The sequence below is a fragment of the Pezoporus flaviventris genome, unplaced genomic scaffold (assembly GCF_033815535.1).
Source record: "Pezoporus flaviventris isolate CSIRO_AGI_PZ_B2104156 unplaced genomic scaffold, CSIRO_AGI_Pfla_v1 ptg000029l, whole genome shotgun sequence".
Classification (NCBI taxonomy): domain Eukaryota; kingdom Metazoa; phylum Chordata; class Aves; order Psittaciformes; family Psittacidae; genus Pezoporus; species Pezoporus flaviventris.
The window spans coordinates 11,054,796-11,068,772 of record NW_026892577.1 but is presented as its reverse complement, the minus strand read 5'-3'; the positions used below and the strand labels follow the sequence as shown (position 1 = coordinate 11,068,772).

General features: G+C 45.5%; 1 protein-coding gene across 4 annotated transcripts in view; it reads left to right on the top strand.

Moving 5' to 3' along the window:
* Positions 1-13,977, top strand: part of FBXW4 (F-box and WD repeat domain containing 4) — a 64,717-nt gene that overhangs the window by 35,633 nt on the left and 15,107 nt on the right. The window lies entirely within an intron of this gene.

The window sequence follows — 13,977 nt, the reverse complement described above, 5'->3', positions numbered from 1 at the left end:
TGGATAAAGGTTTCCAAACTGGAACTTGACAGCTTGTTTTTTTTCAGGGGGAAAAGAAGTCTGGTGATCACCTGTGTGTGTACCTCTTCCCCCCTGTGCACACCCTGAAAAAAAATCAAGGAATTAAAAAAAGGAGACTACAGAAAGAAGCTCATCAGAGGAAGCAATTACAGACTAAGCTGGACCAAGCAGCAACTGCTGTTATTGCTCTGCTTGGTCTCTGTTTCCTGGTGTAGCTGCCTTCAGCTTTGCACCTGCACTTTGTTCAGTGATCTGCTTCACCTGGTTTAGTGAGGGATGGTGATGGAGCAGGACTGTCTGATGGAAGAGTTTTTTTCTTGCTTTGTATTTTCTGTCTTGCACAGAGTATTGTTTAGTGCATGTGTCCTAGAGCATGTTTTTCTTTTCCATATACTCCCCCTGGATTTTTTTTCCTCTTTGACAGTGGAGAAGCAAGGGAGCCAGCTCCAGAGATTTGAAAAGCAATAATATTTCTCTAGCATCTGTCTTCTGATGGTGTTGGAGCAATCTGGGAACATAGATTGTGTGCAGACCACCTCAGATAAGTTTGTGGCCTAGCAGAGCAGGCATATCGGGTACTTTAGCAGTATTGAGTGCAGGTGAACAGTACTGTTCCCACCATACAGTGTCTCTGTCCTCTGCTCCCCAAACTATGGTTTGCGAGATGCTCATGCCTGTACTGGCTCTCTAGCAGTGATATGAAGCCAGTGATATGGTCTATGAGTCACTGAGTTGAGCCTCAAAAGTGGCAATGAACCAACAAGGTCTGAAGAGGAGATACAGCACAGGAACACTGTTCTGTACCAAAGAAATGGCTGCATTACTAGCTTGTGTCTTGGTTTTCTGGTCTTTCCCCACATTTGGTCCCAAGTCAGATACTCTGCAGAATTTACTAATGTGCTGATACTTGGTTGCTTCCATCAGGCAGTTCTGGTAAAACCAGCCTGAAAAGAAATATGGAGAGTAAGATGGTAATAGGTAAGCTTGAAAGTGTTATTCACCAAATCCTGCAATAGTAGAACTAGGGACATTTAAAACTACTAGGAGATTACTTTAAAATGGACAAAATATAGTATTTTTTCACACAGTGTGTAGTGAACTTCCTGTACCAGAAGGTTGTGGAGGTGGGTAATGCCAGCAGTTTTGAAAGGGATTTGGTAAATTCATGGATAGCAGGTCTGTAATGAAGGACTATATGGGAATACACTTTCTAAAACCTTAGTATAAGCAATTGTGGATGCTGGGGTAGTAAAAAGAGAATCATCACATAAAGTTGCCAAGTTCACATGTCCTTCCTAAACAACATGTACTAGTACCACTGCTGGAGACAAAGCGGTGAGTTAGGTGGGCCATGGCTTGACCAAGGGGGAATTTCTCATGTTCTGCTGTCTGTGGTGGGTCAGTCCAGCACTCATCTGCCCCACTGTTTGATGTCCAGCAGTGGTCGGTACTAGATGTCTTGTGAGAAGGATGAGAAACAAGACAAGCACAGAAAGATCTGTTCCTGCCTGTTCCTTCCCAGCTTCCAGTGATGGTGAGGTTAGGGTTTCCCTGGCTGGACTTTGCATCCAGACCAGTGCGTCTTTCATACTTGCAAAGGCTAGCTCTGTGAGCAGCTCATCTCTTCTTTCTGAACCTGTTCTGGTCTTTATAGGCTCCTTTTCAATTCAGTGTTATGTCCTGAGGAAGAAACACTTCTGTTTTTAAACCTTTTGCCTGACTATCTTACAGGAGTATACTCTGGATGCTCTCTGCTCTGTTTAGTATTTTAATGTTTTTCCCAAGCCACCCCAGCTGTCAGTAGCCTTGTACACAGGAGCAGCAATCCAAGACTGTTATGACTGCTTGCTGGCCAGTTGTTTCTTAGAGTGGACTTTGCATGTGACATTCCTGAGATGTGGCAAGATCCTAATTTCCTCCCAGTGCAGCTTCTGACTGGAGTCCATAGAGATGCAGCCTAACCTGAATTGATGGTCATGAAATTGGATCTTGTTTATCTACATAGTAAAGGTCAGTAACAGCTTTGACTGGGAAACTCCTAACTTGATGCAGAATCAAATACTGTCACTTTAGTAATGTGTTCATTTCAGTGGAGGATGTGTGAGCTTGGTTCTGGCATTTCTTCATGGGGGTGTTTGACTTGCCAAGGAGAAATGGTTCTTTTAATAACTGTTTTTGGATGAGACTTCCTAAAATCTCAGAGCACATGGGAATAAGGCAAGCCATAGCAAAGGAGGAAACTGTGGTTTCACACTCCTACTCACAAAGCTGTTTGTGCATCTAAAGCTTCCAGACTTCTGTTCCCTGATGTGTAGGACTAACTGACAGCAGGTTGTCCTGCTTCACCTAGAAGCAACTTACTGAGGTGCAGGAGGCAGTGTGGTGCTTCATATCCCTTTATCAGTTATTTCTTGACTTCAGTTGATGATGCGTTTTCGGGAATCCTCTGTTCCATTGTGGACTTGAGAGATATGTGCCTGAAGGGGCTTTTTTGCAGTCCTTTCAGTGCAATCCTTTCCCTCCTACTCCATTTTCTGTCATCTTTTTTTCAATATACTAACATCAAGCATCGTATTAAATTGTTCTTTGCCGCCTTGTTCTTTCCAAGTCTCTGCAACATCTGTTTTGCCGGATCCCTTTCCTGTCTTCATCTGGCTAACTTCAGTTATCACTAAAATGCAATACTACTTGGTCTGTCTCACAGGCCAGCCTGATTACAGGTACTGAAGATGATAACTTGTGCTGTAAACCTCTGTTTGAGCTCTGGCTCCTGCAGAACTTTTTCAGCAGTTTTTTTGGTAGTGCAGGATCTAGGGGGGGTGGGTGGTGACTAAATATTTTTATGCCTAGATGTGTGTTGTCTCACCATTTAATGATATCTTGTGTGCCTTTATCTGCATTCAAGGCTGTGGCTTTCTACCCTGACTGGCAGGTTTTTTCTCTCTGGTGCTCGCTGACAGCCAAGTATGCCCTGAACCTGCAGATGGAGAGCAGGAGCTTTATTCTGTATCTTGGTCGCTTAGGGGCAAACAGTTGACACGTTCCAAACACTTAGCATGAAAACCCTGAAGCAAATCATGTTGCGTAGAGTGGAGAGCTGGGGAGGGGGAAGCTGCCCAGAGCTTTAAGGGCAAGTGAGCTGAAGTGGTTGTAAGCGTGTCCGTGTCGGGGCTGGAATGATCAGAGCAGGAAAGCCCTAGGAGTCATTTCATGGCTGAGTTAAACGCAGATGAGGCTTTGCTCACCTCCTCCACAGAGCACCTGTGTCTTCATGGCTCAGTGTCCTGGACTTCTCTATGTGCAGTATGTGCCACATATGCACACTTCTCCCCTTTCACCTTTCCTCATCTTTAGCTTTTTAAAACCCTCTAAACAACTTGTTTAGATTTGATTTGGAAATTGTTTGAATATCATAGAGCAGAGGAGGAAGATCAAACACTCTGGTTTTATGTGATTTGGCTTCTTTTCCCTAGAAGTGTGTACAAGCGCAGCTCCTGCCTCTGCATGATGTGGAGAAAGAACTGCTGCCCTTTGTGGGAAGATGATGGGAGTATTTTTTTGTTGAGAAATCCTCATATTCCTCACCACCTTCATCACTTTTTTCAAAATTCTCCTAAATTGGGAAGTTTGAATTTTGTGTACATGTGTGCGCATATGGCAAAAGGAATAAGACAAAAATAACTCATGGCTTGTGGCACCAGAAAAACAGATTCCTTCCCACCCTTGCTTTTAAACTAAAACATTCTTGGGTTTTAGTTGTTTTGGCAAACCTGAAAGGCTTCTCCCCTCCCCCTGACCTCCCTGGCATGCATGGATTGCTGGCTTATTGAAAAGTCATTTTCAATAAGTCATGTGTTCATTTTCAAAAGTCATATGTTCTAATGGAAAAGTTTAGATAAGCTGTCATTATATATATATGCATTTTTAAAAGAATACTTGTTAACTGCAAATCCTGCCAGTCACGTCTGAAAATATATTGGGATTGGATTTGGCAGTCCTGAAGCTTATAAAACAGAAAGGAGATATTTTTTAAATAGTTTTCTTTTGCATCATGATTCTTTAAGCATTTTCTAAGCATGGGCATGAATTTAGACTTTTGTCCACAGCAGTGACAGCTGGAGTATTTACTTAAATCAGTTCTGTATGTCCCTTTGTAGGGTGTGGGGTTGTATGAAGAAAAAGCCCTGGACACTGAAAGGTTTGTGACAAAGTATGAGCATAGGCAACGTATCTGTTCCCACTGGTGCTGGGAACATTTGCTATATTTGTCTGTGTAGTCTTGAAGCTGGCCTGGTCAGCTTGTGTCTGATTATATTTATTCTTGGGGTCTGTTTCTCCGATGCTGGCATTGATTTCGTGGCAGGTGTATATTGTTCAGAAGTATCCAAGGCTGCTTTTAAGGGAAAAACTTTGAGCATTGATGAGCTGAAGGCACACAGTATCTAGCTGAACTCGTGTCTGTGGCAAGTACTTACAGCAGCCTGTGCGAGGCTGCAAAAAAAAATGGATTGAAATTAAAAAATTGACCTTTCTGTGGGACTCCTTAGTAAAATGTGGAAGATGTATATGATCTGAAGGGAAATCAGAGTGTTGTGGGGTAGAATTGGGCAAGCCTCTCCAGTTTGCAACCTGTTGCAGCGCTGGGCCATGTTTGTGTATTTTGGGCAGCTCAGAAATTATGAGTCTGTGCCCTGGGAGTTATGCTCCCCATTTCCTTGACCTGTATGGAGTCTCTGGGGATCTCCTTTCTTTCTTATCAGAAGGTAGTGATTGTCATCTCCTAGGGCTTGCTCAGCATTCCTGTGTAACTGGTGCTCTGATGAAAGTAATGAGCATCTTTTCACTTGCCTTCTTGCCAGTCAGTCTAAATTGCAGAATAAGGATCAAGCTTTTAGATTGTGACAGTTCATAGAATCATAGAATCGTAGAATAGTTGGGGTTGGAAAGGACCTTGAGATCATCTATTCCCAACTAGAATCAGTTCCAGTTCTAGTTCCATCTAGTTCTGCTTTCCAGTAGGATGCTGCAGTCACAAAGGACACAAGATGAGTTTTTTCAAAGCATAGTTTAACATAACAAAAAAAGATCACATTGCGCTGGGGCTGAGACCATCAAGTCAGCTGAGCAGGTTTAATTTGTCTACAGCTCTAGAGTTGACCAACTAGGACAAGGGTTTCTATCCTAAAGGCGATGGTGGTATTTCAAAGAAAGCTAACAAAGATGCTGACAAGTCCTCAAAATCTACAGAAGCACTGAGCCACAGAATGCTGGTTTCTGGCTTGTGGGGCAACTGATGCCAGTCTGGTGCGACACAGGAGCGATACACTAGGACCCAAGTGGTTTGGTCAGCCCACATGCAGTAGGCTTCCTGGTGGGTTTTGCAAACCATAGGCTTGTAGCAGAAAAGGAGGTGGAGTAAGTGAGGTCCCACTATGAAAAGAAGTTTTGTTTTGCTAATGGAAAATGGCTCAGCAGAAAAAAAGCCTGGAGCCTCTGTTGCTGTCTTCCTGGTTTTGCTTGTTCTCTGGCTTTTGGGACAGATGCTGGAGGAGATGAATGATTCTTCCCTGATTCTTTTATTATCAGCAGTAAGAGTTCTTCATCCTTGGCACAATTCTTGCTGTCCTGTCTTGGACCTGCACTGTCCAGTTTCCCCTACCCGGGTCTGTTGCCTTCATCTCAGTGCAAAGGTGCTAGACTAGAAATCCTGCCCTGGGAGCGTAGGCTACATCAGGCCTTCAAGAATCTGTCATGCATTGCACCTTTTCACATGCTCCTATTGTGAATCACTGGATCTCTTTTCTCCTTTACCCCCTTTTTTTGGCATCCTGCACAGCCCTGTTCTATGGGCTGGGGGAAAGATGCTTGTCATGAGCTGACCTCTTCGGTGTGTGTCCCACTGCTGGCTGTGCCCCTGCTCTGCCAGGCAGGCTGTCCCACTCCAGCCCCCTCCTCCTATCACCCCAGATTGAAGCCCCTCAGAGGTCTTTGTCAGCCTGTTGAGAGCAGCCCCTGTTCCGTCATTCCCACATGCGCACCCTCCTCGGCAGCCCCCTCCCCATTCAGCAGTTTGGGCTGAAAGAACCTTGGCTAATTACGCTAGGCTGAAAATTACCACTTTGCTTCGTTCTCCTGCTGCTGGGCCCATTTGTGTGGGGCCTGTAGTTAGAGGGAACAAAGTACCCCCCGTGGAGCCAGGCAGGCCCCAAGTGTGAAGCTACAGGTACAAGCAAGAGGGGAATGAAGGGAATAATTACCAGCTTCTCCAGGTGAAAGCCCCGTTAAAACTTCAATAAGCCAATTAGGGGCCAGGGTGTGTGTGTGGGGAGAGTCTCCCCCACCTATAACTGATTCCCACCAGGCAATTAACAGAAATCATTTCACGGAGGGGAGAATAAGAAATGGCTCTTAGAAATTGTCTTGAGTTGGGGGGGCCTGAAGCAGCGCGACTGCTGCAGTGGTCCTCGTGTACTCCAACCTCCTGGCTCACTGTGTGGCCTGGAAGTGTTGGTGGGGCTAGAGGGAGGAGGGAGGGAAAATAGCAAAGAAAAAGGAATCGCTGGAGCTTTACACCTGGGCAGGCTTTGAGAAAGCAAGGGTTGGAGTTCACAGCTTCTTGTAAGGCTGTGTGTGGGCCCCTGGCACTGCATTTGAGGGGGGTGCTGGGTAAGTGGGTGAGGGTCAGCCTCAGAGTGTCTTCCCCACTGGTATGAGGGGGAAGGTTGATGGTGTTGAGAATAGTAGGGAGGACATAAGCGCTGTGCTGAGTGTGAAGGCTTGAAGTGGGTGTGCAGGTGGGTGAGATCTGAGTGCCAGACCTTCAGAGATCTGCCTGACGTGTGACAGTCTGTAGATGGCCTGCCTTATCCCAGATGGTCTCCAATGCCTCATATCTTTGGGACCACGCTTTGTTGCTGCTCAGCCAGCAGCCTCACTTGTTTCTTCCCTTCAGTTCCAAGAAGTCAGTGTATTTACTCAAGATGGAGATTTTATGAAGTCACCTTGCATTCTGTTGGTAGGTACCTAGCAGGAGTCTTGCCTGTCTGTGTTTGAATGACTGCTCTCTTGTGTAGAGCCAAGAATATAGGATGAAGTTCCTGCAGATATCTTGAGTGATGCTGGAAGGGAGAATGCATAGTGCAGTTAAAGAAGTCCATGTACCAGCTGTGGTTACTTCACCTGCACTTTGCAAAAGATGGGGGAAAAAAACTCCACCAACAACCCAACCCTAAACTCCTTAAAATATAAATGCAACCTTAGTAGCAGCTTTCTTTGCTTTTCTAATGTTACAGCTTCTGGGAATGAAAAATGTCCTGTGAGGTTTTGTTCTGATAAGCTGAAATAACCCTACTGTAGGAGTGTTTAGCCTCATAGTCTTGGGCTGACATGGAAGTCCCTAGACTTCCTTCTTTTCTTTTTTTCCCTTCTCTTTCTCCCCAGAAAGCTTTCTGTGGTAGGAATAGAGATCTGTACCTCTTGCACAGCCCAGCTTTGAGATTCAGGAGTGGTTTCTCAGCAGAGTCGTGTTTCTTTATGATTCATCGTCCAAAATGTAACCCCAGGGGATGCCTCCAAAGAAAACTATTCACACTAAGGCCTCAAAAGCATACGAAGTCAAAACTGTTTTGGCACAGACTTTTGAGCTTTCTGTCCCCCTTGATGTTTGGTACACTTTATTCAAACCAGTGTCTTGATTACGTACTACATTACATTTCTCTCTCTCAAGGAGTTTCTTTTTTTCCTGTAATAACAGTAACAACTTGAGCATCAGTTGGGGAATAAACTGGGTCTGGAGAAATCTATGGATGCAGGAATTATCATAGAGGTTTTTGTCGTGTACAACTGCTCCATGCGTAGCAAACCCAGAGGGTTGGGGAATGAGGAAGGATGATGAAGAGTGTTGGACATACCGTACAAACAAGTATTTTGCATGGTTAAACATGGGTTATCAAGCCTTTCCCTTTAATAAAGGAGTAGGACTGATAACCCAGTAAAGATACTTGTGCATCCACAAAGGCAATTCCATTTGAGGTTCTGAAAAATCACAGCAACTCTGTGAAAAACACTGTTTGAATATTATTCTTGTATGGGTACACACAGGAACATCAATCAACTTTTACAGAGCTGGTCCTGTCCTGGACATTTGCTGAAACCAGGCTTTAACAAAGTTCGGTGTGGGTACCCTTGACCCTGGAACAGCAGCCAGCAACACAGAAATAAAATGTTTAAGTCAGTTTGGTGGACCTTGTCTTTGCCTTGCACTGAAGGCCTGGAGCAGAACCATTGCATGGCAGGGATTCAGGAGGAACATGGTACATGAGCCTGGAAGGATAGGAAGGCTCTTGAGAATTGAAAAATATGAAAAGACTTAGTCTAGAGCCAAAAGCCAAAGGGATATTGCAGAGCTGTAGTAAATTGAATGCAACCTGCATTTTTTTTAGGTTTTGGACAGTTATACCATGTGTGATTGGTTTCTTTAGCTTTTCCAGTCTTACCTTCTAAATAGCCTTCCACTCCCCATGTTCTGTGTTCTGGAAAGATGTAATTTTGACCCATTAGCGATGGCTGGGACTTTTGTTGCAACTTCCTTACCTGCTGTTTTTTGTTCAGTTTGAGGTTACTGATTTGTTAGCATATAACCTACCTGTCCTGACTTGCTTTTGAGATGCTGAAGGTCATCCTGCAAGAGGCACAAAGTAGGACTAAAGGGGCAGCAAAGGGGTAGCACCAGCTCTGCATGACCACCAATGCTGGCTTTGTCCAGCATTGCCTGAATCAAAGGCAGGTGGGACTTCTTGCATGTTTGTGGTGCCCACTTTCTCATGGAGATCAAAATGCTAAACTGATGTTGTAAATTAAATGCCCCTGGGGAAGGAAGGAGTACCTGCTTCTCCACAGTCTCCCTCCCTTTCTGTGTATCTGGTCTGTTGGAGAAGCCTCGCGCTGGAGGTGCCGAAACTCCCCGCGCTGAGTTTCTGACCCCCTCCTCTCCCCTTCACAATGTTGTTACTGTTGCATCTGCTCTTCAGCAGGGGCTCCATCAAGTTTGTGTGACCTTAGCACTGTATTCATGCTGGAGGAGTTACCTTCCATAATGATGTCAACTGATGAGGTTAGCAGGATGGTGGCAGCCGCGATAAGACATGACATGTTCTAATGATTTGCCTTAGCGAGCTGCATGTGTATTGCGGGGGGGGGACACAGAGGGACTTAGAGAGGGAAGGTGGGGGCCCCACAGGTGCCGACAAAGACTTTGACCTTTGCTGCTATAATATCAGTGTTTCACAGGCAGGGCGGTTCGGTAACCCACTTTCAGCCCATCAAAAATTGATTTAATTGCAATTTTTTCCCCCAATTAGGAGCACTGGAGCTTAACTAATTGGAGTAATAGAGAGTAATAAGGCTCTGATAAAAAGCCTTCCTCTGCCTCCTTTGTATCTTGTGTCATCGCTTGTCAGAGGTCAGAGAGCTTGCATATTCTATTAGGCAGAGTTGCCTTCATTTGTACAAATTAGTTTACCCAACAGTAATTAAAATGCCAGTGCAGGTCGGGGAGAGCTGAATACAATTGATGGGCACGTTGGTGAAGGATTTGACAGCTCTGGTGGCCTCCCTTGCCAGAGCGTGTCAGTGCTGAATCAAAGGCTACACAAACCCACAGACCCGTGTGTTTAACCCGCGGCACCGTTGGCACCAACTGCTTTCTCTCATCCACTCTCCATCCTGGACTTGCTTTCTCTTCTTTTCTCATCTCACTTGAGGCTTTCTAACAGATATTTCCCATCTTTGAGATGTCCTTTCTGTTGATAGCTTTCATAATGCTGCTACCAGCCCCCTGCGTCCCTGTCTCCCTCGGTGCTCCCCTTCCTCTCCCCCCCCGCCTTCCACATTCCCAGCTGCAGGGCTCTGTCAAGTAATAACTTCTTTGTTTCCCAGTCCAGTGAGTCTCTGTATATAATAGTCTCCAAAATGGAACAACGATGTCCAATGCAGGGGGCGGGGGAGTGCGTGAGGAGGAAGGAACAGACTCTTGCACGCGTCAAGCAGATTCTGCATTTGAAATCCCCAAAGAGCAGAATGGGACTGGAGAAGCAATCTGATTACAGTACAGGGGAAGGGTGCAAGCCTGAGGCATGGGGGCAGTTTAGAGAGAAGAGGTTGGAAAGAGCCTGTTTCACCTAGGTTCTTTCAGTGACTTTGCATTGCAGGATTCCCAGCTCAGGTAGTGCCTGATCTGAAGGCTAGGTTGACAGTGAGCAAAGTGTGTATTTGTAGAATGGGATTTGTATGTCTGGAGCTGAGACTGTCTCCAAGCCCCATGACAAACAGCCTCTTCCCCAAAAAACTGATGGCCAGCTGCCTCTTTCCCTCTGGTTCATCCACATCTGGCAATGTTCAGTCCAGAACAGGATAAAGAGGGATGCTACAGGTGGGGTGAAATGGTGTACTTGGCACCTTGTGAGCAGGCACGGGATCACTGCAGCTGGACTGTAGCCAGAGCACTGCTGCTGTTGCCAGAAATGCCATGGGATTCAACAACCACAAGTCAGTCAGATGGACAGTTCTTGCATTTCTTCCAAAAGCGCTGCCAGGATGTGTGTTCTCTCTCATCCCCTGGCCCAGCTTCTGTTGCGGGGGGATGATCTCTAACGAAATGTCTCCTGTACAGCATAGAGAAGGTCTGGCTTCAGGAGAAGCAGGTTGTTTTTTTTCATTTTGGGGGGTTTATTCCCCCCTCCCCCTTCTCAGTAGGGAGTTTCAAATGGGAAAGAGAACATCAAAGTATCAGATCAGTTGGAAAATGCCTTGCTTTGGACAACAAAAACATGTTGTATATGAAATATGTGTGTCTCAATGGCCTGCAGAATCGTCATCTTCCTGGTACCCCAGAGGTGGAAATGATATGTTGGCTTGTTTTGTTTTACCTCCTAGGAGATCCCAGTGAAGATAACATGCCCTGTTACAGAAGCTCTGCAGAAGCTCATTTTCCTGTTAGAGGAGTCTTTGGAGGGAGTTTGTAGTCATGATACCCAGCAGCTTTCACTGAGGAAAGGGCTTTGCATTTCCAAGACCATCTGAAGCTTGGGGATACCATTTTTTATGTAGCATGTAGATACATCTGGGTAGTGTCTATGTACATCAGTAGCATCATATATACATCAGAGAGATGGGTCATCCCTGCAGTAATATATATAGGGTATCTTCTTCCCAATCTCATCTCTCCTCAGTAGCTCTGACTCCTGAGAGCATTGTAGGCAAGATAAATGACATTCGGTAAACCAGTAACTCTGTTTGAGTTGCTTCTCTTGGGCAGCTGGCAAAAACAGTTGTGGAGAGGTTGCACTTCTCTAGATCACAGGGGTTTGGTGTGTGCTCTGTGCTTTCTAAGACAAAAAGCTTGCTGAAGGTAAACTGGAAGAAGCAAGCCTGGTAGAAGGCTTCAGTTCTGCTGAACGATGTTGCAGAAGATTTGGAGCTAAACTTTACATGCTTAGTTCCAATTTGAATATTGTTTTAGACATAACCAAAGCTGACATATGTTGCACTTTTGCTTGGAATGAAACAGTCACCTCTGAGAGGTTCCCAGTTATGAGAGGCCTGGAGGTGGAAGGTGTATTCCTGCAGACCAGGCTCAAGGTGAGGGGCCCTGGGGATCCAGACTTCCGGGTCAGTTTGCTCCAAGGCTTTGGGAATTTCTCATTGGCACCACTTCTTGTGCATGTCTTGTGAATGCTGCTTTCTAATCCAGGCAGTGAAGGTGCCCTGCTCTTCTGGGAGAAGTCTTATCTTTGCTTGCTAATGGGCTCCAGCCTGTTAAAGATAAGGCCTGCAAACCTGATCCTGCTGAAGTATGAGACAAAATTCCTGTTGACTGAATGGAGTCAGCTTTACTTAGAAGAAACTTGTTTGTGGCCCTGAGGCCTGTATGTGATCCTGGAGACAAATCTCTTCATCTAATGCTATTTTTCTTCTTTCTTTGGAGGGGTGGGGGGTAAGAACTGAGGAGGGAAAGCTGAAGTCCAGAATTGACAGCATGAGCAGGGATTAGACCTTGCTGTTCCTCCCACCTTTTTCTCCCTGTTGGTGTGCCTCCATGCTAATTTAGACCTGTGGCAACCATCAAAGCCTTGTGCATACCTTCTGCACAAAGGGGCCTGTCTCCCACGTGAGGGCGTTCTCTGCTGGGACAGAGTCAGTTTGTCCCCCAAAAGAAAAATCTTAAGCACCCAATTGCCTGCTCGACTGACTCCCTGACTGCTATTATGTTTCTAACCACGGTAATTGGCTTTAGTACTTACTAATGGATTATGTTTGGGGAGGGAGGGACAGAACCCAACACCTAGCTTTGTAGCTGAGGGACTCCCTGACCAAAGTGCTGTTTTCCAGACATGGGGTTTGACTGGTGCGCTGTCAGAGTGGCTGTCTTTTGCTTGTTTTTCCTCAGAGATGGGACACATTGACCAAAGGGATATCTTCCCTCTTGTCCTGCATTATGGTGGAGCAGGTATTGGGCAGAAACCCTGTTTCCAAATGTGAAATGCTGTTGCCTTTGGCTTTTCCTTAGACTGTCAGACTTTGGTCAGACTTCCATGGAGAAGAATGTGTGCACCCTGCAGCAGAGCCCTGTGCTATAGATGCATTGGGCCAATTGCATGTGCACTGCTAATGAACCTGGGATTTTGCATGTAAGACAGCCTTGTTGAGGAGACTTTGAAATAGCTCTGGTGCTGCAGGCCTTGTCTAGGCCTAAAGGGCAGTTAAGGATCACAGGACTTGTGGACAACTGCAGTTATGTGAGTTTAGATAGAAGTGATAAAGCCAACAAAAGAGAAAGCTTTCATAGCTGTAGATCTTCCTTGGTTTCCATTAGCTCTTTCAGGGAGCTTGATGTATCTGTTTGCCTCTCTTGGAGTGTATTGACAGTGCTGCTTTGGCCTTATGATTTGGAGAAACCAATTGCTCACCTAAACCACAGAGCTAGAAGTCCTGACTTCTGGCCCTGCTTCTACATGGTTCTTCTCTGGCTTTGAGTGAGTGAGTGCATATTTGCTACTTTGCTGCTGGGTGCCTTGTAACACCAGCAGTAGTGCTTCTTACAAAAGTCAAGAATGCTGCAAGAATCCATTCCTGGTACAATACAAGCTTGGAGACACCTGATTTCCAAAGAAAGGATGTTTGAGAGGTTCAAAGAAATGTTTAAAAATGCTATTCTTAGAGATGTGACATTGTTTCTTTAATTTACTTTCCTCTTTTAGCTGCTAGCTCCATGTCATGCTGCAAAGGATAGAGCTGGCTTTTATTTAAAGCAGGTTCCGTTTCCTGCATTCTTGCTATCCTTGTTGCAATGACTTAAACATAGTTTTGACACTTTATTCTTGGTAGCTGCAATAAATATGGCTTTGTGAGAGGTCATTTATAGCTTACTTAGAAACCTTTGTGTGAGCTGCTTTCTCTTATTTGGACTGAGGATAGGAAGTTGGCATAAAACCAGCAGTGTGGTGTGGAGAGCCACAGCACCCATGTTTCTGCTGCTTGATTTTGAAGATTTGTTCCTGTCTTATCAACTAGCTTTAGGCCATTGGCTATCAGACAACCTCTGGAACCAGCACGTGCAGCAGGGACATAGCATCACCAGAGGACTTTGGAATGGACCCTGCAGGAGAGTGTGAGCTGAGCCAAATGTTGCTGAGCCAAATGTTGCTGCAGGAGGACTGTCCAGCCTCTAATAGTGCTTGAGTGCTGGGGAGGGCAAGCTGAGCCAGCTTTGAAATTGGCCCTGCTTTGAGCAACCGGGGCTGGAGACCTCTTTCCTGTGATTCTTTAGGCCTGTGGTGCTGCAGCCAGTTCATGATTGTGCTCAGAAGTTGCCAACAAACAGAAGCCGAGACATGAGTAGGAAGTAACAGGGAGTTTTCCACGAGGTCTTTCTGGAGCTTACAGCCCTGACATGTATTC